General features: G+C 43.6%; 1 protein-coding gene and 1 pseudogene across 1 annotated transcript in view; both read right to left on the bottom strand.

Moving 5' to 3' along the window:
- MTUS2 (microtubule associated scaffold protein 2) overlaps nt 1-26,642 on the bottom strand; it is a 415,310-nt gene that overhangs the window by 84,474 nt on the left and 304,194 nt on the right. The gene's annotated exons all lie outside the window — the stretch shown is intronic.
- On the bottom strand, nt 19,485-19,898 carry LOC116743260 (annotated as a pseudogene).

The raw sequence follows: 26,642 nt of genomic DNA, 5'->3' as shown, positions 1-26,642 counted from the left end.
TGTTGGAAGATTTTTAATTACAGTTTCAATTTCAGTGCTTGTGATTGGTCCGTTTATATTTTCTATTTCTTCCTGGTTCAGTCTCAGAAGGTGGTGCTTTTCTAAGAATTTGTCCATTTCTTCCAGGTTGTCTATTTTATTGGCATAGAGTTGCTTGCAGTAATCTCTCATGATCCTTTGTGTTTCTGCAGTGTCAGTTGTTAGTTCTCCTCTTTCATTTCTAATTCTGTTGATTTGAGTCATCTCCCTTTTTTTCTTGATGAGTCTGGCTAATGGTTTATCAATTTTATTTATCTTCTCAGAGAACCAGCTTTTAGTTTTATTGATCTTTGCTACTGTTTCCTTCATTTCTTTTTCATTTATTTCTGATCTGATCTTTATGATTTCTTTCCTTCTGCTAACTTTGGGGTTTTTTTGTTGTTGCTGTCCTTCGTTCTCTAATTGCTTTAGGTGTAAGGTTAGGTTGTTTATTTGAGATGTTTCTTGTTTCTTAAGGTAGGATTGAATTGTTATAAACTTCTCTCTTAGAACTGCTTTTGCTGCATCCCATAGGTTTTGGGTCATCGTGTTTTCATTGTCATTTGTTTCTAGGTATTTTTAAATTTCCTCTTCAGTGATTTCTTGGTTATTTAGTAGTGTATTGCTTAGCCTCCATATGTTTGTATTTTTTACAGTAATTGATTTTTTACAGTAACTGATATCTAGTCTCATAGTGCTGTGGCTGGAGAAGATTCTTGATATGATTTCAATTTTCTTAAATTTACCAAGGCTTGATTTGTGACCCAAGATATGGTCTACCCCGGAGAATGTTCCATGAGCACTTGAGAAGAAGGTGTATTCTGTTGTTTTTGGATGGAATGTCCTATAAATATCAATGAAGCCCATCTTGTTTAATGTGTCATTTAAAGCTTGTGTTTCCTTATTTATTTTCATTTTGGTTGTTCTGTCCATTGGTGAAAGTGGGGTGTTAAAGTCCCCTCCTATGATTGTGTTACTGTCGATTTCCCCTTTTATGGCTGGTAGCATTTGCCTTATATATTGAGGTGCTCCTATGTTGGGTGCAAAAATAGTTACATTTGTTATATCTTCTTCTTGGATCGATCCCTTGATCATTATGTAGTGTCCTTCTTTGTCTCCTGTGATAGTCTTTATTTTAAAGTCTATTTTGTCTGATATGAGAATTGCTACTCCAGCTTTCTTTGGTTTCCATTTGCATGGAATATCTTTTTCCATCCCCTCACTTTCAGTCTGTATGTGTCCCTAGGTCTGAAGTGGGTCTCTTGTAGACAGCGTATTTATGGGCCTTGTTTTTGTATCCATTCAGCCAGTCTATGTCTTTTGTTTGGAGCATTTAATCCATTTACATTTAAGGTAATTATCAATAGGTATGTTCCTATTATCATTTTCTTAATTGTTTTGGGTTTGTTTTTGTAGGTCTTTTGCTTCTCTTGTGTTTCCTGCCTAGAGAAGTTAAGGTTTTAATTTCTTCGTTGAACCTGAATGAGATCCTTGCTGGGTAATCTTGCTTGTAGGTTTTTCCCTTTCATCAGTTTAAATATGTCCTTCCACTCCCTTCTGGCTTGCAGTTTCTGCTGAAACATCAGCTGTTAACCTTATGGGGATTCCCTTGTATGTTATTTGTTGCTTTTACCTTGCTACTTTTGATATTTTTTTGTATTTAACTTTTGAGAGTTCGATTAATATATGTCTCGGTGTTTCTGTTTGGGTTTATCCTGTATGGGACTCTCTGCACTTCCTGGACTTGATTGACTATTTCCTTTCCCATGTTAGGGAAGTCTTTGTCTATAATCTCTTCAAATATTTTCTCAGACCCTTTCTTATTCTCTTCTTCTTCTGGGACCCCTATGATTCGAATGCTGGTGTGTTTAATGTTGTCCCAGAGTCTCTGAGACTGTCCTCAACTCTTTTCACTCTTTGTTCTTTATTCTGCTCCCTGGCACTTATTTCTACCATTCTATCTTCCAGCTCACTTATCCATTCTTCTGCCTCCGTTATTCTTCTATTGATTCCCTCTAGAGTATTTTTAATTTCAGTTATTGTGTTGTTCATCACTGTTTGTTTGCTCTTTTAGTTCTTCTAGATCCTTGTTAAATGTTTCTTGTATTTTCACCATTCTGTTTCCGAGATTTTGGATCTTCTTTACTACCATTACTCTGAATTCTTTTTCAGGTAGGTTGCCTATTTCGTCTTCATTTATTTGGTCTTCTAGGTTTTACCTTGCTCCCTCGTCTGTAACATATTTTTTTGTTTGTTTTTGATGGCTGGGGCTGTATTCCTGTCTTACTGGTTGTTTGGCCTGAGGCATCCAGCACTGGCATTTGCAGGCAGTTGGATAGAGCCAGGTCTTGGTCCTGAGATGAGGACCTCTGGGAGGCCTCACTCTGATTAATCTTCCCTGAGGTCTGAGGTTCTCTGTTAGTCCAGTGGTTTGGACTCGGAGCTCCCACCACAGGAGCTCAGGCCCAACATCCAGCCTGGGAACCAAGATCCCGCAAACTGGTCACTGGGGGTTCCTTCTGTCACCTTAGGTGTCCGTGGTGCCCCACTGGTGCCTGGTAGGGGCCCTAGCTGTGCGGAGACACGAATTCCATGTCCTCCTAGTCTGCCATCTTGAGTCCGCCCCCCCGGTAAATCTTGTTTGTTTAAAAATGTCCTTATTTTCTCCAAATTTGGGGAGTAAGTTTTATTAACATGGAATGCCAGTTATTTCTTCCCAGAGCTTTATTCCACTGTTTTCTCTCCATTCTTGTTGCTATGGAGGTACTCCCCAGTTTGTGTTGCTCCTTTTGTAGATACTCCTTTTTTTTTTTTTTTTGGTCCCTATGATTGCTATAAAAATCTTCTGTTTGTTTTTTGTGTTCTGCAATTATACCACACAGTATGTGCGTGTGAATTTCTTTTTATTTATTTTGATTCATTGTTCTTTTTAAGTCTGAGGGTTCGTGTCATTTATTAATTCTGAAAAAAGTCTTGGTCATGATAGTTTTTAATGATGATTCTTCTAATTCTCTCTCTTCTTTCTTTCTGGAAGTCTCATTACATATGTCGGCCTATTTCATTCTTACCCCCACCACCCCATGTCTCTTAACCTTTGCTATTTTCCATTTCTTTGTCTTTGTCTTCCTGGGCTACATGCTGTAATTTCTTCAAATCTTCAATTTCATGAATTATCTCTTCTGTAGCTGAACCATAAAGTTTTAAATTTCAATTAATTATTTTTCAAGTTCGAGAATTTCTACTTGATTCTTTGGTGATTTTTTACAGTCCTTGAGTCATACTTTGGATTGACTCTCTTCTAAAACCACATGTTGCTTGTAGACCTTTTGAGGATGGCCATTCTGACTGGTGTGAGGCGATATCGCATTGTAGTTTTGATTTGCATTTCTCTAATAATTAGCGAAGTTGAGCATCCTTTCATGTGCCTCTTGCCCATCTGTATGTCTTCTTTGGAGAAGTATCTATTTAGGTCTTCTGCTCATTTTTTTTTTTTTTTTTTTTTTAAACATCTTTATTGGGGTATAATTGCTTTACAATGGTGTGTTAGTTTCTGCTTTATAACAAAGTGAATCAGCTATACATATACATATGTTCCCATATGTCTTCCCTCTTGCGTCTCCCTCCCTCCCACTCTCCCCATCCCACCCTTCCAGGCTGTCACAAAGCACCGAGCTAATATCCCTGTGCCTTGCGGCTGCTTCCCCCCAGCTATCTACCTTACTACGTTTGTTAGTGTGTATATGTCCATGACTCTCTCTCGCCCTATCAAAACTCACCCCTCCCCCTCCCCATACCCTCAAGTCCGTTCTCCAGTAGGTCTGCGTCTTTATTCCTATCTTACCCCTAGGTTCTTCATGACATTTTTTTCCCTTAAATTCCATATATATGTGTTAGCATACGGTATTTGTCTTTTTCTTTCTGACTTACTTCACTCTGTATGACAGACTCTAGGTCTATCCATCTCATTACAAATAGCTCAATTTCATTTCTTTTTAAGGCTGAGTAATATTCCATTGTGTATATGTGCCACATCTTCTTTATCCATTCATCCGATGATGGGCGCTTAGGTTGTTTCCATGTCCTGGCTATTGTAAGTAGAGCTGCAATGAACATTTCGGTACATGACTCTTTTTGAATTTTGGTTTTCTCAGGGTATATGCCAAGTAGTGGGATTGCTGGGTCATATGGTAATTCTATCTGTAGTTTTTTAAGGAACCTCCATACTGTTCTCCACAGTGGCTGAACCAATTCACATTCCCACCAGCAGTGCAAGAGTGTCCCCTTTTCTCCACACCCTCTCCAGCATTTATTGTTTCTAGATTTTTTGATGATGGCCATTCTGACTGGTGTGAGATGATATCTCATTGTAGTTTTGATTTGCATTTCTCTAATGATTAATGATGTTGAGCATTCTTTCATGTGTTTGTTGGCATTCTGTATATCTTCTTTGGAGAAATGTCTATTTAGGTCTTCTGCCCATTTTTGGATGGGGTTGTTTGTTTTTTTGTTATTGAGCTGCATGAGCTGCTTGTAAATTTTGGAGATTAATCCTTTGTCAGTTGCTTCATTTGCAAATGTTTTCTCCCATTCTGAGGGTTGTCTTTTGGTCTTGGTTATGGTTTCCTTTGCTGTGCAAAAGCTTTGACGTTTCATTAGGTCCCATTTGTTTATTTTTGTTTTTATTTCCATTACTCTAGGAGGTGGGTCAGAAAGGATCTTGCTGTGATTTATGTCATAGAGTGTTCTTCCTATGTTTTCTTCTAAGAGTTTGATAGTTTCTGGCCTTACATTTAGGTCTTTAATCCATTTTGAGCTTATTTTTGTGTATGGTGTTAGGGAGTGATCTAATCTCATACTTTTACATGTACCTGTCCAGTTTTCCCAGCACCATTTATTGAAGAGGCTGTCCTTTCTCCACTGTACATTCCTGCCTCCTTTATCAAAGATAAGGTGTCCATATGTGCGTGGGTTTATCTCTGGGCTTTCTATCCTGTTCCACTGATCTATCTTTCTGTTTTTGTGCCAGTACCATACTGTCTTGATTACTGTTGCTTTGTAATATAGTCTGAAGTCAGGGAGCCTGATTCCTCCAGCTCCTTTTTTCGTTCTCAAGACTGCTTTGGCTATTCGGGGTCTTTTGTGTTTCCATACAAATTGCGAAATTTTTTGTTCTAGTTCTGTGAAAAATGCCAGTGGTAGTTTGATAGGGATTGCATTGAATCTGTAGATTGCTTTGGGTAGTAGAGTCATTTTCACAATGTTGATTCTTCCCATCCAAGAACATGGTATATCTCTCCATCTATTTGTATCATCTTTAATTTCTTTCATCAGTGTCTTATAATTTTCTGCATACAGGTCTTTCGTCTCCTTAGGTAGGTTTATTCCTAGATATTTTATTCTTTTTGTTGCAATGGTAAATGGGAGTGTTTTCTTGATTTCACTTTCAGATTTTTCATCATTAGTATATAGGAATGCCAGAGATTTCTGTGCATTAATTTTGTATCCTGCTACTTTACCAAATTCATTGATTAGCTCTAGTAGTTTTCTGGTAGCATCTTTAGGATTCTCTATGTATAGTATCATGTCATCTGCAAACAGTGACAGCTTTACTTCTTCTTTTCCGATTTGGATTCCTTTTATTTCCTTTTCTTCTCTGACTGCTGTGGCTAAAACTTCCAAAACTATGTTGAATAAGAGTGGTGAGAGTGGGCAACCTTGTCTTGTTCCTGATCTTAGTGGAAATGCTTTCAGTTTTTCACCATTGAGGATGATGTTTGCTGTGGGCTTGTCATATATGGCTTTTATTATGTTTAGGAAAGTTCCCTCTATGCCTACTTTCTGGAGGGTTTTTATCATACATGGGTGTTGAATTTTGTCGAAAGCTTTCTCTGCATCTATTGAGATGATCATATGGTTTTTCTCCTTCAATTTGTTAATATGGTTTATCACATTGATAGATTTGCGTATATTGAAGAATCCTTGCATTCCTGGAATAAACCCCACTTGATCATGGTGTATGATCCTTTTAATGTGCTGTTGGATTCTGTTTGCTAGTATTTTGTTGAGGATTTTTGCATCTATGTTCATCAGTGATATTGGCCTGTAGTTTTCTTTCTTTGTGACATCCTTGTCTGGTTTTGGTATCAAGGTGATGGTGGCTTCGTAGAAGGAATTTGGGAGTGTTCCTCCCTCTGCTATATTTTGGAAGAGTTTGAGAAGGATAGGTGTTAGCTCTTCTCTAAACGTTTGATAGAATTCACCTGTGAAGCCATCTGGTCCTGGGCTTTTGTTTGTTGGAAGGTTTTTAATCACAGTTTCAATTTCAGTGCTTGTGATTGGTCTGTTCATATTTTCTATTTCTTCCTGATTCAGTCTTGGCAGGTTGTGCATTTCTAAGAATTTGTCCATTTCTTCCAGATTGTCCATTTTATTGGCATAGAGTTGCTTGTAGTAATCTCTCATGATTTTTTTTATTTCTGCAGTGTCAGTTGTTACTTCTCCTTTTTCATTTCTAATTCTATTGATTTGAGTCTTCTCCCTTTTTTTCTTGATGAGTCTGGCTAGTGGTTTATCTATTTTGTTTATCTTCTCAAAGAACCAGCTTTTAGTTTTATTGATCTTTGCTATTGTTTCCTTCATTTCTTTTTCATTTATTTCTGATCTGATTTTTATGATTTCTTTCCTTCTGCTAGCTTTGGGGTTTTTTTGTTCTTCTTTCTCTAATTGCTTGAGGTGCAAGGTTAGGTTGTTTATTCGAGATGTTTCCTGCTTCTTAAGGTGGGCTTGTATTGCTATAAACTTCCCCCTTAGAACTGCTTTTGCTGCATCCCATAGGTTTTGGGTCGTTGTGTCTCCATTGTCATTTGTTTCTAGGTATTATTTTATTTCCTCTTTGATTTCTTCAGTGATCACTTCATTATTAAGTAGTGTATTGTTTAGCCTCCATGTGTTTGTATTTTTTAAAGATCTTTTCCTGTAATTGATATCTAGTCTCATGGCGTTGTGGTCGGAAAAGATACTTGATACAATTTCAGTTTTCTTAAATTTACCAAGGCTTGATTTGTGACCCAAGATATGATCTATCCTGGAGAATGTTCCATGAGCACTTGAGAAAAATGTGTATTCTGTTGGTTTTGGATGGAGTGTCCTATAAATATCAATTAAGTCCATCTTGTTTAATGTATCATTTAAAGCTTGTGTTTCCTTATTTATTTTCATTTTGGATGATCTGTCCATGGGTGAAAGTGGGGTGTTAAAGTCCCCTACTATGAATGTGTTACTGTTGATCTCCCCTTTTATGGTTGTTAGTATTTGCCTTATGTATTGAGGTGCTCCTATGTTGGGTGCATAAATATTTACAATTGTTATATCTTCTTCTTGGATCCATCCCTTGATCATTATGTAGTGTCCTTCTTTGTCCCTTTTAATAGCCCTTATTTTAAAGTCTATTTTGTCTGATATGAGAATTGCTACTCCAGCTTTCTTTTGGTTTCCATTTGCATGGAATATCTTTTTCCATCCCCTTACTTTCAGTCTGTATGTGTCTCTAGTTCTGAAGTGGGTCTCTTGTAGACAGCATATATAAGGGTCTTGTTTTTGTATCCATTCAGCCAATCTGTGTCTTTTGGTGGGAGCATTTAGTCCATTTACATTTAAGGTAATTATCGATATGTATGTTCCTATTTCCATTTTATATATTGTTTTGGGTTCGCTACTATAGGTCATTTCCTTCTCTTGTGTTTCGTGTCTAGAGAAGTTCCTTTAGCATTTGTTGTAAAGCTGGTTTGGTGGTGCTGAACTCTCTCAGCTTTTGCTTGTCTGTAAAGGTTTTAATTTCTCCATCAAATGTGAATGAGATCCTTGCTGGGTAGAGTAATCTTGGTTGCAGGCTATTCTCCTTCAGCACTTTCAGTATGTCCTGCCACTCCCTTCTGGCTTGTAGGGTTTCTGCTGAGAGATCAGCTGTTAACCTTATGGGGATTCCCTTGTGTGTTATTTGTTGTTTTTCCCTTGCTGCTTTTAATATGCTTTCTTTGTATTTAATTTTTGACAGTTTGATTAATATGTGTCTTGGCGTGTTTCTCCTTGTATTTATCCTGTATGGGACCCTCTGTGCTTCCTGGACTTGATTAACTATTTCCTTTCCCATATTAGGGAAGTTTTCAACTATAATCTCTTCAAATATTTTCTCAGTCCCTTTCTTTCTTTCTTCTTCTTCTGGAACCCCTATAATTCGAATGTTGGTGCGTTTCATGTTGTCCCAGAGGTCTCTGAGACTGTCCTCAGTTCTTTTCATTCTTTTTTCTTTATTCTGCTCTGCAGTAGTTATTTCCACTACTTTATCTTCCAGGTCACTTATCCGTTCTTCTGCCTCAGTTATTCTGCTATTGATCCTATCTAGAGTGATTTTAATTTCATTTATTGCATTGTTCATCGTTGCTTGTTTCATCTTTAGTTCTTGTAGGTCCTTGTTAACTGTTTCTTGCATTTTGTCCATTCTACTTCCAAGATTTCGGATCATCCTTACTATCATTATTCTGAATTCTTTTTCAGGTAGATTGCCTATTTCCTCTTCATTTGTTAGGTCTGGTGGGTTTTTATCTTGCTCCTTCATCTGCTGTGTGTTTTTCTGTCTTCTCATTTTGCTTATCTTACTGTGTTTGGGGTCTCCTTTTTGCAGGCTGCACGTTCGTAGTTCCCGTTGTTTTTGATGTCTGTCTCCAGTGGCTAAGGTTGTTTCAGTGGGTTGTGTAGGCTTCCTGGTGGAGGGGACTAGTGCCTGTGTTGTGCTGGATCTTGTCTCTCTAGTGGGCAGGTTCACGTCTGGTGGTGTGTTTTGGGGTGTCTGTGGCCTTATTATGATTTTAGGCAGCCTCTCTGCTAATGGGTGGGGTTGTGTTCCTGTTTTGCTAGTTGTTTGGCATAGGTTGTCCAGCACTGTGGCTTGCTGGTCGTTGAGTGAAGCTGGGTGCTGGTGTTAAGATGGAGGTCTCTGGGATATTTCCACCGTTTAATATTATGTGGAGCTGGGAGGTCTCTTGTTGACCAGTGTCCTGAAGTTGGCTCTCCTACCTCAGAGGCAGAGCCCTGACTCCTGGCTGGAGCACCAAGAGCCTTTCATCCACACAGCTCAGAATAAAAGGGAGGAAAAGTAGGGAGAATTAGTAGAAGTATGAGTAAAGAAAGAAGGAAAGGAGGAAAGGAAGGAAGGAAGAAAGAAGCAAAGAAGGAAAGAAAGGAGGGAGGGAGGGAGGGAGGGAGGAAGGAAGGAAGGAGGGAAAGAAGGAAAAAAGACAGAAAGAAAGATGATACAGTAAAAATAAAATAAAGTATAATATAGTTATTGAATTAAAAAATATTTAGGGAAAAAAAAAAAAAAGGGACGGATAGAACCTTAGGACAAATGTTGGAAGCAAAGCTATACAGAGAAAATCTTACACAGAAGCATACACATACACCTTCACAAAAAGAGGTAAAGGGGGAAAAATCATAAATCCTGCTCCCTGAGACCACCTCCTCAATTTGGGGTGATTCGTTGTCTAAAGGAGGGAAGGAAGGAAGGAAAGAAAGAAAGAACGAAGGTAAAGTATAATAAAGTTATCACAATTAAACTTAATTATTAAGAAAAAGAATTTTTAAAAAAAGTCATGGACGGATAGAGCCCTAGGACAAATGGTGGAAGCAAGAGTATACAGACAGGATCTCACACAGAAGCATACACGTACACATTCACAAAAAGAGGAAAAGGGAAAAAAATCATAGATCTCGCTCCTAAATTCCACCTCTTCAATTTGGGATCATTCCTTGTCTATTCAGGTATTCCACAGATGCAGGGTATATCAAGTTGATTGTGGAGCTTTAATCCGCTGCTTCTGTGGCTGCTGGGAGAGATTTCCCTTTCTCTTCTTTGTTCTCACAGCTCACAGGAGCTCAGCTTTGGATTTGGCCCTGCCTCTGCGTGTAGGTCGCTGGAGGGCGTCTGTTTTTTCGCTCAGACAGGATGGGGTTAAAGGAGCCGCTGATTCGGGGCCTCCGGCTCACTCAGGCCGGGGGTTGGGGGATGGGGGTAGGAGGGGCAGGCACTACCTGCGGGGCGGGCCTGCGGCTGCAGAGGCAGCGTGACGTTGCGGCAGAGGCCGGCGTGATGTTGCACCAGCCTGAGACCCGCCGTGCGTACTCCCGGGGAAGTTGTCCCTGGATCCCGGGAACCTGGCAGCGGCGGGCTGCACAGGCTCCGCGGAAGAGGGGTGTGGAGAGTGACCTGTGCTCGCACACAGGCCCCTTGGTGGCGGCAGCAGCAGCCTTAGCGTCTCCCGCCCGTCTCTGGGGTCCGCGGTTTCAGCCGCGGCTCGCGCCCGTCTCTGGGGTTCGCGCTTTCAGCCGCGGCTCGCGCCCGTCTCGGGGGCTCGCGCCCTCAGCCGCGGCTCGCGCCCGTCTCTGGGGTTCGCGCTTTCAGCCGCGGCTCGCGCCCTTCTCTGGAGATCCTTTAAGCAGCGCTCTTAAACCCCTCTCCTCGCGCACCAGGAAACAAAGAGGGAAGAAAAAGTCTCTTGCCTCTTCGGCAGGTGCAGGCTTTTCCCCGAACTCCCTCCCGGCTAGTCGTGGCGCACCAACCCCTTCAGGCTATGTTCAAGCCGCCAACCCCAGTCCTCTCCCTGCGCTCCGTCCAAAACCGAAACCCGAGCCTCAGCTCGCAGCCCCGCCCGCCCCGGCGGGTGAGCAGACAAGCCTCTCGGGCTGGTGAGTGCCGGTCGGCACCGATCGTCTGTGCAGGAATCTCCCCGCTTTGCCCTCCGCACCCGTCGCTGTGCACCACTCCGCGGTCCCGAAGCTCCCCCCTCCGCCTCCCGCAGTCTCCGCCCGCGGAGGGGCTTCCTAGTGTGTGGAAACTTTTCCTCCTTCACAGCTCCCTCCCACTGGTGCAGGTGCCGTCCTTATTCTTTTGTCTCTGGTTTTTCTTTTGCCCTACCCAGTTACGTGGGGAGTTTCTTGCCTTTTGGGAGGTCTGAGGTCTTCTGCCGGCCTTCAGTAGGAGTTCTGTAGGAGTTGTTCCACGTGTGGATGTATTTCTGGTGTATCCGTGGGGAGGAAGGCGATCTCCGCGTCTTACTCTTCCGCCATCTTCAAGGTCTTCTGCTCATTTTTTGATTGGGTTGTTTGTTTTTTTGATATTGTGCCACGAGCTATTTGTAAATTTTGGAGATTAGTCCCTTGTTGGTCTCATTGTTTGCAAATACTTTCTCCCATTCTGTGGGTTATCTTTTCATTTTGTTTATGGTTTCCTTTGCTGTGCAAAAGCCTTTGAGTTTGATTAGGTCCCATTTGTTTATTTTTGTTTTTATTTCCATTATTCTAGGAGGTGGATCCAAAAAGATACTGCTGTGATTTATGTCAAAGAGTGTTCTGCTTATATTTTCCTCTAAGAGTTTCATAGAGTCTGGCCTTACATTTAGGTCTTTGATCTATTTTGAGTTGAGTTTTGTGTATGGTGTTAAAGAATGTTCTAATTTCACTGTGTTACATGTGGCTGTCCAGTTTTCCCAGCACCAGAATGGCCATCATCAAAAAGTCTACAAACAATAAATGCTGGAGAGGGTATGGAGAAAAGGGAACCCTCCTACACTGTTGGTGGGAATGTAAGTTGGTACAGCCACTAGGGAGAACAGTATGGAGGTTCCTTAAGAAGCTAAAAACAGAGTTAACATATGATCCAGCAATCCCACTCCTGGGCATATAACTGGAGAAGAACACGGTTTGAAAGGATACATGCACCCCAATGTTCATTGCAGCGCTGTTTACAATAGCCAAGACCTGGAAGCAACCTAAATGTCCATCAACAGATGAATGGATAAAGAAGATGTGGTACATATATACAATGGAATATTACTCAACCATTAAAAAGAATGAAATAATGCCATTTGAAGCAGCAGGGATAGACCTGGAGATTATCATACTAAGTGAAGTAAGTCAGACAGAAAAAGACAAATATCATATGATATCGCTTATATGTGAAATCTAAAAAAAAAAAATGATACAAATGAACTTATTTACAAAACAGAAACAGACTCACAGACTTAGAGAATGAACTTACGGTTACCAGTGGGGAAGGGTGGGAGGGGATAGATTGGGAGTTTGCGATTGACATGTACACACTGCTATATTTAAAACAGATAACCAACAAGGACCTACTGTATAGTACAGGGAACTCTGCTCTATACTCTGTAATAACCTAAATGGGAAAAGAATTTGAAAAAGAACAGATACGTGTATATCTATAACTAAATCACTCTGCTGTGCACCAGAAACACCACATTGTTCATCAACTCTACTCCAACACAAAATAAAAATTTTAAAGTCCCACATATTACGCACACTCTTTTTTGTAAGCAGACTTTTTTTTTTTAATTGGAGTAAAGTTGCTTTACAATGTTGTGTTAGTTTCTCCTGTACAATGAAGTGAATCAGCTATATGTATACCTATATCCCCTCCTTCTTGGACTTCCCTCTATGCATGCTTTTTTTTTTGAACAGTGTTTATGATAATTTTAATAATGAAATCTTCTGTATGTGGTTCTCTTGTTTGTTGTTTTCTGCTGGCTCTAACATGGGACTTTTTGTGTGCATGCTTTGTGATTTTTTTTAAAAATTGTGTGCTCCTCTTTTTGGAACTCTGCAAGAATTCTTTGAGGCCTGGGTTGAGAATGCATTCCTCTCAGGAGATTTTTCTTTTATTCAGACACAAGGTCATTTCAAATTTAAATTCTTGGTTTGCAGTTTTTCAGATTAGGCAAAGGGTGTAATGAGAGACATGTGGGCTGGCCAGTGTACATATTATCAAGGGAAACTTTTAAATTTCTCTTTGCACCAGCATGATCTTTAAATTTCCTTTGAAAATATAAAACATCAAACTCACAGAGAAGTACAGTAATAGAACAGATATCTGCAACGGTAACACAATCAAACAGGTGGTTTTTGTTCCACTTGTTTACTCTTTTTTTCTTTCTAATTCCTAATTGTTCCACAGTTCTCTTTCTTTCTTGGAAAAAATTTGTATTAACAAAGTATAACAATTACATTCAAAGAGATTAAAAACATGAACAAATATTTTACTCTAATACATATTAAACAAAACTAGTTTAATTTATAAAGAGTCGGGGTTTGAATCAGGGCTTGAAGGAAATGGTAAGCATTTGGAAAAGCTGTTGAGAGAAACTGCAGATGACAAAAACAAACAAAAGGGTTGATAAACAACAGCCCTGACAGCTCCACCGTGATTGGAGGCACAGATCAGCCATGGCTCGTAACTGGGAGTATCCACACTGCAGTGCCCTCGTGGGACCGGAGTTCTGCTTGGTGGATCTGGCAGAAGGACAACAGCTAGGGAGCCCGCAGGCGGAGCAGCGTCCGGAAGTGCTGCTTAGACTGACTGTGCATACAGGTCACCTGGGCATCTCGTCAAAATGCAGATTCTGATTCAGGGGGTCTGGGACGGGGCCGGAGACTAAACATTTCCAAAGTTCCCAGGCGTTGTTAATGCTGCTGGTCTAGGGACTCACCTTTCAGCCAAGGGGTCCTGGGTCATGGAGGGAATGGAGATAAGAAGGGTCCTGACACAGTGGAAGAAACCAGATGGCCCTAGCAATTGGAGGGAGGTCTTTGTGTGTTGAAGAAGAGGATGAGCAGGAGTGAGAGATGAGAGCTGGGCAGAGAAAGCAGACTGGTCAGAATGAGATATGACCATTTAGGGTATAAAGTGGATCTGGCTAAAGGCAGAATCCAGGACCTATTCATGGAGCAGATAGCTGAAGTGGAATTGTAAAGGTATCGGGAGTTAAGAAGGTCCAAGAACTGGAGGTTTAGTTGTTAGCTGTTGGTAAAACCTACAGTAATCGTGGGAGGAGTCGGGGTAGCAAAGACGGAGAGCCTGCCTGACAGTCTTTGATGAATGGGGCTTGATGGGGTGGTCATGAGAGCATTTGAGAAGTTGGTAGCTGAGCCTGGCAAGGAGGGGTAGCAGGCAGACAGCCTCAGACTAGGATGAAGTTTGAGGTTTGGGTGGGAAACACAAGAAATAGTTGGTATGTGCACAGTTAAGAGCCTTAGTTAAGGCAAGGAAATGGAGAGAACATTTTAGAAGAAGGTCAGTGTGGTTGTCCTCAAGCTCTTTACCTCTGGACAGGACAACGCTGGGGGCAATTTACGTCCTTGAGGCTCTTTGTGGATCAGGCGTGACTAGACCTCACCCAGGCCACGCCCTTGCTCAGCTGCTTCCCTTTTCTTGGCTGCTTCCCTAATGGCTTTTTCCTGAAGATTACACCCTCAATAAATCCCAAGCACCTGAGTCTCTATCTCAGCTCTGCTTCTGGGGAGCCTGATGTAAGGCAGGTGGTCCCAGAAGTAGTGCTGGGAAGCAGACCCTAAGGATGGATTCTGGAGGTGAATCATCCACCTGCCCCTGGCGATGATGGGGCAGGAGGAGTAGTGATGGTCCCTGGAATTCTACAGCACGTGTGCTGAACTGGGAAAGGACGCGTGGGGGGGAAAGACACACTGGCTCGTGCGTTGTCTCTGGCTTTGTGACATCTGAAGGGATACAGGGATTTGGGGGACCACGAAACTGGGTGGCTCCTGCTGATGCTTTGATGCTTTGAAGAGAAAAGGACAGACTGGGGCAACGAAGCATCAACTGAAGCTAAGGATGAGAGCCAGAGGTCTCCATGGCAGCACATAAGGAACCCTTCATCCCCACCAACTAGGCTCAGGATCTAATCTAAGAGTAGAGGCACGTCCTTTCAGAGAAGGAAGACTCTCAGCTCTGGTAAGTCTCCTACATCACAGGCAAAGCCCTGAGGGGGAAGGGGTGGGACCTCGACACTCAGTACGGAGATATCTGGGTAGATGCACTCATATTTCCCTAAACGCTGCGGGCTGCAGAAGGGATTATCCCCGCTTTGTTGGTGAACAGAACTGCCCCCCGCCACCTCTCCCAAACGAAGTGGGTGCCTTAGAGGACCACACTTGTCCTCCTCAGGTCTGCCCCACCTCCACTGGTAGCGACCACACTAATAACTAGGGTCAGATCTCAGCAGGAGCCAACCAGAAAGTCCTGGGCCTGCAGAGGGAGGAGAGAGATTAAAAACCAAAGGACCAGCAGGAACTGGTTAAGGTTTCACGGCAGGAACAGGAAAATATGCCTGGGAGTGGATCCCAAGGGTGCGGGTCCAGGGGAAGAGCAAAGTGTGAAGCTGGATAATGGGGAGACTGTTGATATGGCACTCTCCATGACAAAGATTTCATTCCCTGGCAAGGGTTTGGGATCTGGCCCAGAAAAGCCTGGAAAAAGCGAGAGCCACAAGAAATGAAGAAGGGACCTCAGAATTGCCACAGCAGCCCACGGAAGAAGGGACACAAAGCTGGAGAAGTGGGCAAGCTGGGAGACTGGAAGACCCACCCGCTGACCATGGTCCTCAGGAGGACCTTTTACTAAGGTGACAGGGGTTACACCACTGTCACCAAGAAGCTCAGCAGAGGCTCTCCTCTGTAAGCCCCAGCTGATAGCAGGAGATGCTGTCACAGAACAGGACTTTCCAGTATCCATGGGAATAAGAGGATCCCAGGATGCCCAAGGCCATGTGGCAGCACTCAGCCATCAGCCAGACTCTGAGGACAGTATGCTGGGTGAGCTGCAAGACCTACAGAAGAGAACACTGTTCCTGGAGACAAGACATATGGGCACCCAACAGGGCACTGCCTGACATACAACCAAAAGAAACCAGGCGTGGGCAAGCCAAAGACTGAGGTGAGTCACCCCAGTGGAAAGCCAGGATGCCTTGTCCAGCTTCCAGACCGAGATCAGTTCTCAGACATAAAAGCCATTTACTGAAGAAGAAACTGGGTCCCAAGACTCTGAAACACCATGACACACATATGTATAGTGATTCCTCTAGTCCTTCAGCAAAGGAACTTACGGTCTTGACTAGGCTAACTGTGTACTGTAGAAAGGGGAACACCCACACCTTCTGGAGGATGTTGGATCCAGGGCCGTGGCAGACACTGGCACCCAGTGGCCTGGTACCGAGCACTATCAGGCATCCCTGCCAGAATAGGCGCACGTGGGACCCAGGTAACTGACGGAGTCCTAGGCCAGGTTCAAGTCATGGTGTATCCATCAAGTCCATGGACCTCAGGGATTATTTCCTTAATTCCTAAATATATGATCAGAATAGACATTCTTAGCAGAACCCTCACATTGGTTGCTTGAATTACGGAGTAAGAACTATTGTAATAGGAAAGTCAAAGCAGCAGTCCATGAAACCGTTCCCTCGCATCCCAGGTAAGACAGGACATTATAAGCACGACTGTATCCTAGAAGGCATGGCAGACGTTAGTGCCGCTTCCAAAGGCTTAACAGATGCAGGGCTGGTGGTCCTCATCGTACCCCACTCATTCACTAGCCTGGCCCCTAGAAAAACCCAGATGGATCATGGTGCGAGATACAGCTCCACCACAAACCTAACCCACCAGCTTCAACGTGCCTGATGTGGTAATACTTTCTAGAGCAGGTGAACACGGACCCTGGTGTGTGGTTTGTGGCTACTGAGTTGGCAGATGCATCCTCCACCCCGATCAAAACAGAGGATCTGAAGCAGCTAACGCCACAGGGAATGACCATTACTCATGGAAGCCTCGTCCCAGGGCTGGGTTAATTCTTCTGCTCTCTGTCACAGTAAAGTCTGAAAGGACTTAGGCCATCTGAACATTTGCAGAAGATCACACTGGTCCAGGACATTGATGAAACTGTGTTAATCCACTTGGGTGAGCAAAGAATGACAAGTACTTTGAAGGTCTTGCTCAGAATCATGTGCTCCCGAAGGTAAGGGAAGAACTCTTCAAATACAGGGGCCAGCACGTCAATCAAGTTTTTAGGAGTCCGGTAGTCTGTGGCAAGGGAGAACATTTCCTCCAAAGTAAAGGACCAACTACTGTACTTTGAACTTCCTGACACCAGGAGAGAAACATGGCCTTGGAGGCTGCCGTGCATCGAGGGGGCAGCATATCCCTCTCTCGGAAACACTGCTGTGGCCCATTCATCAGGTTTCAGCATGATCCTAGCAGCCCTGCCATTTCCCTACCCTGACTCTCTCATGGGTGTTCTTAGAGCACAATTCCCTGTAACTCATGGGCACCAAGATCCCTGTCTCAAACTCTGCTTCTAGGAAACTGAACCGAAGACAAGTTCTTAAAAGGGATGAGGTAGTCATGGACGAGGGAGCAAGGGCTGGCTTTTATGTGATGGCTAAGGAGTACAAGGATGAAAACAAACCATAATTAAGTGTGATCGGCCTCAAGTATCCTAACTGGATGTAGGTCCCAGACAGAGGCTGCCCCCTGGGCAGTGAGTGAACAAGAATGAAAACCTTGCTCCACTCCCTCGTCACTGGCCTAGCATCTCCCCAGAAGTGTTTGATTTGGGGAATTGCAGACATGTGGTTCCTATGTCCCATTTCTCCAGACATATTTGGAGAAAATATTTTGACGAGCGGCGCTACAAGCAAGCCCCCCAAACCCACTAAGAACGTGGCTGACTTGGATTCCTTCTTTGGATTCCGTGCAGGCATGATGGTAGCTACACAGGAAATCCTTCCTGAATTTAATTTTATTAAAAAAGTAAATCTGTACCAAGCACTGTGATAGTCACAATCTTCATTCCTAACATTACATTTTTAAAGGTATGTTACAAATTGTATGGCACTTTGTAATAATTCTTTTCATGTCATTATTTCATTCAGCAAATATGACTGATGGATCTAAAGATTATCATACTAAGTGAAGTAAGCCAGACAGAGAAAGATAGGTATCATATGGTATCACTTATATGTGGAATGTAAAAAAAAAAAAAAAAAAAAAAAGATACAAATGAACTTATTTCCAAATTAAAAAGAGATTCACAGACATAGAAAACAAACTTATGGTTACCAAAGGGGAGAGGGGGCTGGAGGGAGGGATAAATTAGTAGGTTGGGATTAACATATATACACTACTATATATAAAATAGATAACAAGCAAGGACCTACTGTATAATAGCATAGGGAACTATACTCTATATTTTGTAATAAACTATAAGGGAAAAGAATCTGAAAAAGAATATATATATAAGACATATACATAATATATATATTTTATATATATATAAAACTGAATTGCTATGTTGTACACTGAAACTAACATGATATTGTAAATCAACTATACTTCAATTAAAACAAATTTAATTTTTTTAATTTAAAAAAATTTTTAAAAACCCCACAAATATGACTGAATGCTTACTATATACCAGGCATTATTCTAGGCTAAGCTAATAGTGACTCTGGGATTTTTTTTCAACACATCATTTACCTATATAGATTCAAATGCCAGAGAACTGAAACATATAGACCAGGATTTATTACATACTCATTATAGGTTCCCTTTGTTTGTGTTTTCTGGTGTTTTGAGATGTGGTCCTCTTTCATTCTTTGGATTACAAGCTTCTAAGTGACGCAAACTATGTGACTGTTCTTTTAAAGAGTCATCAATGATTGGCAGTATTCTCCCACAGGGTGTGACTGAGTGACATCCTTCCCACAGCTGAGCACAAGCCCACACAAATACAAGTTCATTAGTCCACAAACAACTGTAACTAGTTTCATGAAGCTTGGAAAGCAAGACCCCCAAACTGTGTCAGTGCAGGAGTCCTGGCTGGGTGTTATGTACTTCACTTCAATTCTGACAGCATGAGAGACAGACCAGGACTTTTGCTCCTTTTCTCAGTGTACTGCTGATCAATTTTGCAGGACAGCAATTTTAAAACAATCCAAAAGACATTATATTTTGGAAACATGACATGACAGTGTTCCCGCAACATAATGAATATATTAATGAATTCTGACAAAAAGAGTTATATTCTGGTCTTTTTTTTTTTTTTAACCTGCATGCTATTTATTTCCATTAGAAAAATATTATCTATATAAAATTTGGTCAGTTTCTTCTCCACCATTCAAACTTAAATGCTTTAATTTTACTCAAGTAAAAGCAGAATCATGTATCTGACACGAGAACTAAATATTTCACACCATTAAGTTAATACGGTTTAATTGAATTAGGTGTGCTCTTTAGTATTTCTCAGGAATAGTAACTCATCTTTCCTACATGCTATCTCCCTTTACTTTTATTTTTCTGAGTAACTATGTAATGCGTGTCTCTTTTCCCACATCCAGTAATATGAGTGTTATAGAGGTGTAATTTATAACATCAGTAACTAGATTCATCATTAATCTTCAATTCACGTTCAATTCCCCTTATTACATGGTATTTCCAAAATAACTTCAGATATTTCAGTCAACCTTACACTTCCCAACAAAGACTGTAAAAATTAAGATGTTAATTTTAAAACATTATTAAGATTCCGGACTAAATAACACTGGGCCCACTCAGAGTGATGCTGTCACGAGAGGTCCTTGCACAGCTACTGCTACAGTCTCAACACTTTGCCCTCCTGTGGGCAAAGCAGCAACCTGAGCAGCTCTCGCGGGAAAACTACTCTGGAAATACTGCTTGTAGATGTCACTGACAGTATTGAAGTCGTTTATGTCAGCCGGCAAAACAGCTGTTCTCACCACATTCGTGAAGTCACAGCCCGCTGCTTTCAGGATTTCACCCATGTTTGTAAGAGCTTGTTTAGTCTCTTCTGCCACCCCTCCTGGCACAAGCTATCCACTTGCAGGATCCAAGGCTAGATGTCCTGAAATGTAAATGGTCCCATCGACTAACACAGCCTGACTGTAGGGACCAACAGCCGCTGGGGCTTTCGCGGTGCTGATCACCTTTCTGATCAAAGACCACATGGCTAATGCTTTTCCCTTGGAGACAACTACCCCGTATACTGCTCCTACACGCGTCTCACGGGTCTGTTCTGGTCTTCTTAAAATTGCCATTTAAGCAAAACACGTAGCATCCCCAGAAGGGTTTGTTAAGTGGCAGTACAGCACAGCCTAGTGAACCGATGATAAACATGGATTTTAGGCATTCTAATTAATAATCTTGGCCCTGCTGTGCATAAACGCTATGGATTTTCTTTTTTTCTTTTTTTTTGCGGTACGTGGGCCTCTCCCGTTGTGGAGCACAGGCTCCGGACGCGCAGGTTCAGCGGCCATGGCTCACGGGCCCAGCCACTCCGTGGCATGTGGGATCTTCCCAGACCGGGGCACGAACCCATGTCCCCTGCCTCGGCAGGCGGACTCTCAACCACTGTGCCACCAGGGACGCCCTATGGATTTTCTTAATAAGGCAAAACTCAGCCTGACTCTCTACGTGCCCCCCCACCTTTTCAACGGCATCATTTGCAGTGACTCTGCTCCCAGCCAATGCCTCTTTCAGTTCCAAACATCTTTTCAGATTCAATGTAAATGCATCTTACAAACCCACTGTTTGTCCAACGCATCAATTGATTTGATTCATAAGCCACTCTTGACCCTCTTGTACATCCCTCTCCTACAAATAATCTGGGCCTCATGCTTCCTTACTCTTCCTTCCTTCCACTAGTTTCTCTTTATTTAAAAAAAAAAAAAAGATTATTGTCAAAACAACCTTTGGTTTCTCCTTTCTGTCAGTAAAAGGAAACAATGATTGAAACAGCTGTGCCCAGGAGCACACAGCCATCCAGAATGTAACAGCGTCTAGGAGATGTTGACAAGCGTAATTTACAGATCATCACGTTATGAGAAAAAGAAGGGATGGATAAACAAATGCGAATGGCACTTTGTGATGGCAGTTCCACTAGGACAGATGGTTGGGGGCAAGACAACAGCCTTGGGCAAGATATATACAGTGAGACCCGAAGTATGAACCTGTCTTTTCAGTTCAGGTGGAGACAAAAGGCGAAAACGTGCCCGTCAAAAATCATATACTAACAGAGTCAAACTCAAATTCTACTCAGAGGTGATAATCCGATATAAGTCATTCACAGACCATGTGTCATAGGGCATTTCCCTCATTTTTAGCCCAATTTGCAACGCCTGCAAAGGTGGCTTAATTATTTCTCAGTTTGAAGATAAAATGATGTGTAGTAGGAAAGTCAAAATTGACTTGATTACTATAAGCTATGAACGTGGCTTTTAGCTGTCTTGATAGCTAGGAAGCCAAAATAAAGAATTAAATCCAAGCTCTGCGTGTGTAGACAGAAGCCGGACTTTGGATCCTAGAGAACCAAGTTTAGTCTGAGTATTCTTTCCGTTTGGGGAGATGGCAGAGGACTCTTCTGCTTAGAAAGCTCGGTGTGCTGCATTTTATCAAATGGCGCTTCATTTACCCACAAAATGAATCAGGGAAACCGTAAAAGATAAAGAGAAGAGGACAAACCCAGCCTTCTGGGTCGCATCTTGATTCTTCCACTGTTGAGATCCGCAGCTCCCCAGGAGCCTGGCACCGGCGGACTGAATGCCAACCCTGGGCATATATGCTGGGCTTGAGAGCAGACTGAAGGCCAATCCCGGGGACACGCTGGGGTCGTGAGCAGGGCCGGGATGTGCCGTAGCCCCCTCATCCTGGTCGCTGCCCAACCACGGGGTGATTTCTTGTAGGCTGGTAGAGCTGGGGACAACCCACCTTGGCTCTGGGGCAGGGGCTGTGCTGGGTCCTCAGAGCCACACAGCTGTGATTTCACAGGCCAGCACGACAAAGTTCTGAGCTCCAGCAAACGGTGCACAGGGTGAAGCGCTGCCACCACCATACATGCACTGGATTTCCTTCTTTCTTTCTTTTTTTTCTTTTGATTATTTTACTTGAAGTATAGTTGATTTACAATGTTGTGTTAATTTCTGCTGTACAGCAAAGTGTATCAGTTATACATATACATATATCCACTCTTTTTTAGATTCTTTTCCATTGTGGTTTATCATAGGATATGGAATATAGTTCCCTGTGCTATACAAGAGGACCTTGTTGTTTATCTATTCTATATCTCATAGTTTGCACCTGCTAATCCCAAACTCCTAGTCCATCCCTCCCCCTCCCCCTTGGCAACCACAAGTCTGTTCTCTATATCCATGAGTCCGTTTCTGTTTTGTAAATATGTTCATTTGTGTCATATCTTAGATTCCACATATAAGTGATACCATGTGGTATTTGTCTTTCTCTTTCTGACTTACTTCACTTAGTATGATCATCTCTAGTTGCATCCATGTTGCTGAAAATGGCATTATTTCATTCTTTTTTATGGCTGAGTAGTATTCCATCGTATATAGGTACCACATCTTCTTTTTCCATACATCTGTCGATGGACATTTAGGTTGTCTCCAAGCGTTGGCTATTATGAATAGTGCTGCTACAAACATAGGGGTTATGTGCTCTATTTCTGGGTGGGACAGGCTATCGGAGCTTCTAGTTTTTATAATGACAGCTGTAAATATCACTAAGAGGATTTAAAATGCTAACCGCCACTGATAGGACCTCAGTTCCTTAGATTGTGGAAGGTACCACATCAGTCTCAGCAAAATGGCATCACTGTCCACCCAGCTAAGCAACTGGAAGCCAAGCTCTCCCTAAACACCTTTCCTAAGCACCCCACACCTCACAGCCAACCCTTCACCCACTCCTACTGGTTTACCTTTCCCAGTATGGGAAGATGCAAGGAAAGGTTTGATCAGAAAGCTAAAATAATCATGTCTTTCTCCCAGTGGGTGAGAATCTTTCTCCTCTTCTGGCAAACAAGAAAATGTCTCACTTCAGTTCACGTCCGGATGAGATGGTGGTGTAGGTGCTGGTGATTCTGTCACTGACTGACTTGACACACGGCCGCTCCATCCTGCTGTTCATCTGCCCCTAAGCCGGGCTGACAGGACAGATGGCCACCAGTGGAGGGAGGGCACCGGTAATGCCAGGCAGTAGGACACCTGCACTAAAGACTTCAGTGCTGGGGAACACCGGGGCCCCTGCCCAGTGTGGGTGTGATGGGGCAGGGGGCTAAAGGAATTCTCTAGCCCCCTTTTCTGATGGGGAGCGCAAGACCAGTAAAGAAAAGGCTCTGGAAGGAAGCAACTGGGACCTTCTTGGCTGTCTCTGCCATCTCTACACTTCCTACTCCCTCTCTGCCTGGGCATTTGGGCAACAAGGGCGGGCAACTCAGTGATCTGTGGGTGTGGGGTGCCCAGCACCCAGGGCTGCTCCAAGCATCGCTCCTCAGAGAACAGGGACAGGCTGAAAGAGTTACTCTTGGCACCACTGGGACAATGAAACCAGAAATGATCTGGTCAGACCATAAAAGAACATGTGCTGGGAGAGTATTTTGGTAGAATCATCCTGTATTTCTTACAAATGATGACACATTTTCAGCCTGCCTTACGACGCTGCTCATACCTTACCTCACGCTCACCCACTGTAGCCCGGAAGTCAGGGTGCCTCTTGTTCCCTGAGGGACCCTGGGGACCCAGCAGCATGGCTGGCACACCGGAGACCCAGAAGAAAAATGAAGTGAATGGATGAATCTAACTGGGATTGGAATTAAAATTTGGTCCCAACACTAGTGTTATAAACTGATATGGTGGTTCCCCCTAATCATATTTTGAAAACTGTAGTTAGATGTTTTCAGGTCACCAGTACTATTTGAGCAGCAGCTGTGGTCTGTTTTCAGCTGGGAATAACTGTCTCAGGTGAAGGGGCTTAAATTAAGGCAGTCTGGACACAGGAGTGGGGTGGGGACATTGCTGCCTGGGGCTGCCACGTTCGAATGATTCCCAGGCTGTACTTGTGGCGGCACTGGCTGTCTGCAGTGTGTGGCCCGGAGTGACGTCGGCAGCTGTGGCTGCACAGCTCTCATGTATCCGAGCTGTTGTCAGGACCGAAGGTAAGAGAAACAAACCACACAGAATACGAGCCTCAGCGATCACAAGTAGCAGAGGCCTTTGTTTCAGTCCTGTTGCTCTCCAGGGGCCCAGACTGTTAAAGGATGTGGGAATTCTATAGTTTGGGCCGAGCCCTTCTCCTGGACTGTTTGGATTCCCACCCTACGTGCTGAAAGAGCACCCAGAGCATGAACACACATGCTTCTGCATCTGAAACTACTTTCTTCTGGACAGAACGTAACAGATCAGACCCTGGACTGCAGAAAGCTGGTATTTTTATTGAGTGGGAGCATAAATCCTGACTATATCAGAAGTTTCGGATAATATCAAGAGTCCAATGAACACAGGATCTCCACTGGACTTGGACAAGTAAATGGAATGAACCCATCAGGACTTTGTTTCATTATAAAAAAGTCTCGGGCTTCCCTGGTGGCGCAGTGGTTGAGAGTCCGCCTGCCGATGCAGGGGACGCGGGTTCGTGCCCCGGTCCGGGAGGATCCCACATGCCGCGGAGCGGCTGGGCCTGTGACCCATGGCCGCTGGGCCTGCGCGTCCGGAGCCTGTGCTCCGCAACGGGAGAGGCCGCAACAGTGAGAGGCCCGCGTACCACAAAAAAAAAAAAAAAAAAAAAAGTCTCTTCCAACGGAAGAGAAGATCATCCTTTTGGCTGTGATATTTCCCCTTGCTGTCTTCCTCTCACAAAATATATTCATCCAAAGAGGATGTTTTATAAATACACACAGATATTTTTTCTCCCTTTCTTTGGGGATTCTGCTGTGGTGCACTGAAAAAGGATAAATCAGCTTAAGAGAATTTTCAAAAAATGCAATCCCACTCCAGGTTTAATTATAGACAATATAGGTCAAGTTATTTTAAATAGGCCCCAAAGTGGTTGTCCCTGAACTACTTTGTATGTTTCACGAGTCAGTTTCCCTATTACTGAAAAAAGTGGACAGTCAGAAGTTAGACAAACGCCTCCTCTCTGTAAGTAGCCTGTGGATGGGCTCCCTGGACAGTAATAAGCAGATGGAACTAGAAGATGCTGATGTTACGGTCACTGGGTCTCCTTTCCTAGCACATCAGGAGGGCGAGCCCACACCCTCGGCTGCCCTCTCCTATGCTCCCGTGTGAACACTTTCTGATGGGCTCTGAAATCACAGGGGCTGGTTCCCACTCCCAAAAGAGGTGAGGGGAGACGGCAGGCCTGGCGTGGCAGCAACGCAAAGCCCAAAGCCTGGGAAGAGACATTCTCCCTGTGCCGACATGTTTTTATTCAAATCAGAAGACATTTTTCCAGGTGAACCAAAATTCGAGAACAGTCATTTACTCCATTTCTGGCTTGGCTCTCCAGAGCTGTCCATTCCCTCTCCAGTGCAGGGCCCCCCCCAGGTTTGATTACAGGTCACCCAGCTGCCCCCAATAGTTGAGATCAGGAGTGGAAATAGACATCATTTTCTTGAGGCCCTCACATCTATTTTAAAGTATCATTTTCACTAAGCTGGCTATTAGATACTGCCTAAAGCTTTGCGTGAGGGTGGGAAAGAAACACACGTACATAAACGCGCACGCACACACACACTCAATTTTCACGTCATTTGAACTTGGGTTTGCCGTTTGCCATGACTGATCTATCTTTTAACAAGAACAGAAGCCACTGAAATAGAAAAGTCACAATTCCAAGAATACAAGTCTCATCTTCAAATACATCTCTGTGTTAAGCGGCTGGACGCCGTGACCCAATGTCTTATGTATACGCTGCAATCTTCAGTCGGCCTCCCACCTCACTCCCGCTGCCCCTGTCCCAGCACAGAGCTGTGTTTATTCTCTCTTCTGCTCACGTCGGTGTATCGCTATCTTCCCTCCCACCTGTCCCTCAGCCTGCCAGGTGTGTCCCGTGTGAGTATCAGTTTCTCCAGGAAGCCTCTGCACTCACTTGCAGCACACCCCGAGCTCTGCTCATCAGTCACACACTGACTTATAATTTCTCATTGTGTCACGTGGTCATCTGATCTCACAAACGAGGCCAACTCCGGAAGGAAAGGCACTGTGTTTTATACCAAAGAAGAAGCTCTTTGGACCCAGACCATGAAGGCCCCCAGAAGCTGCTCTGCCACTTCCTCTTAAAAGTCAGACAACACGTACCAGCTACTGGTGTCATGAGCACCAGTTCTATTTAGCCTACTGGAGATCTTCAGTGGATGTCTTCATGTCTGAGAACTCAGTCCATGAACCTCTGCAGAGCCCACCCATCACATCTTCCGTCTCAGTGAGTGGTACCCCATTCATGTGGTTCCCCAGCCAGAGACCTTGACCTCAGCCCTGGCGGCTACCTTTTCCTCACCCCTTATTCCAACACATCACCACTCTTACCCGACTTACCTCCCAACATCTCTCCCACCACCATGGACATCTCTCCATCTCCACATCCATCACGCTGGTCCAAGCCACCACCATCCGCGCCCGTGTGGACCACAGCCTTAGCTTCCCATTTGGTCTCCCTGCCCGTCTGTTCTGGAAATGTGAGTCTGCTCAGATCACCCTTCCACACAGAGTCTTCCTTTTGCTCCTCCGTAAGGAGCGGGCTCCCCCTCACTGTTCAGGAGGCCCTGCAAGGTCGGGCCTGTCAACCAGCTCCCCAGCCTAGGGCTCTGTCGGCGCCCCCTCAACTCCATGGACACGCACGTCCCCTCCCCTCCGCAGTGATTTTCCACACAGGACCCTCTCCCCGCCACACCTGCTGCCATCGTGTCC

This window comes from Phocoena sinus, chromosome 18 (assembly GCF_008692025.1).
Source record: "Phocoena sinus isolate mPhoSin1 chromosome 18, mPhoSin1.pri, whole genome shotgun sequence".
Lineage (NCBI taxonomy): Eukaryota > Metazoa > Chordata > Mammalia > Artiodactyla > Phocoenidae > Phocoena > Phocoena sinus.
The sequence above is the reverse complement of the archived record's forward strand: the minus strand, read 5'-3'. Positions and strand labels throughout refer to the sequence as shown.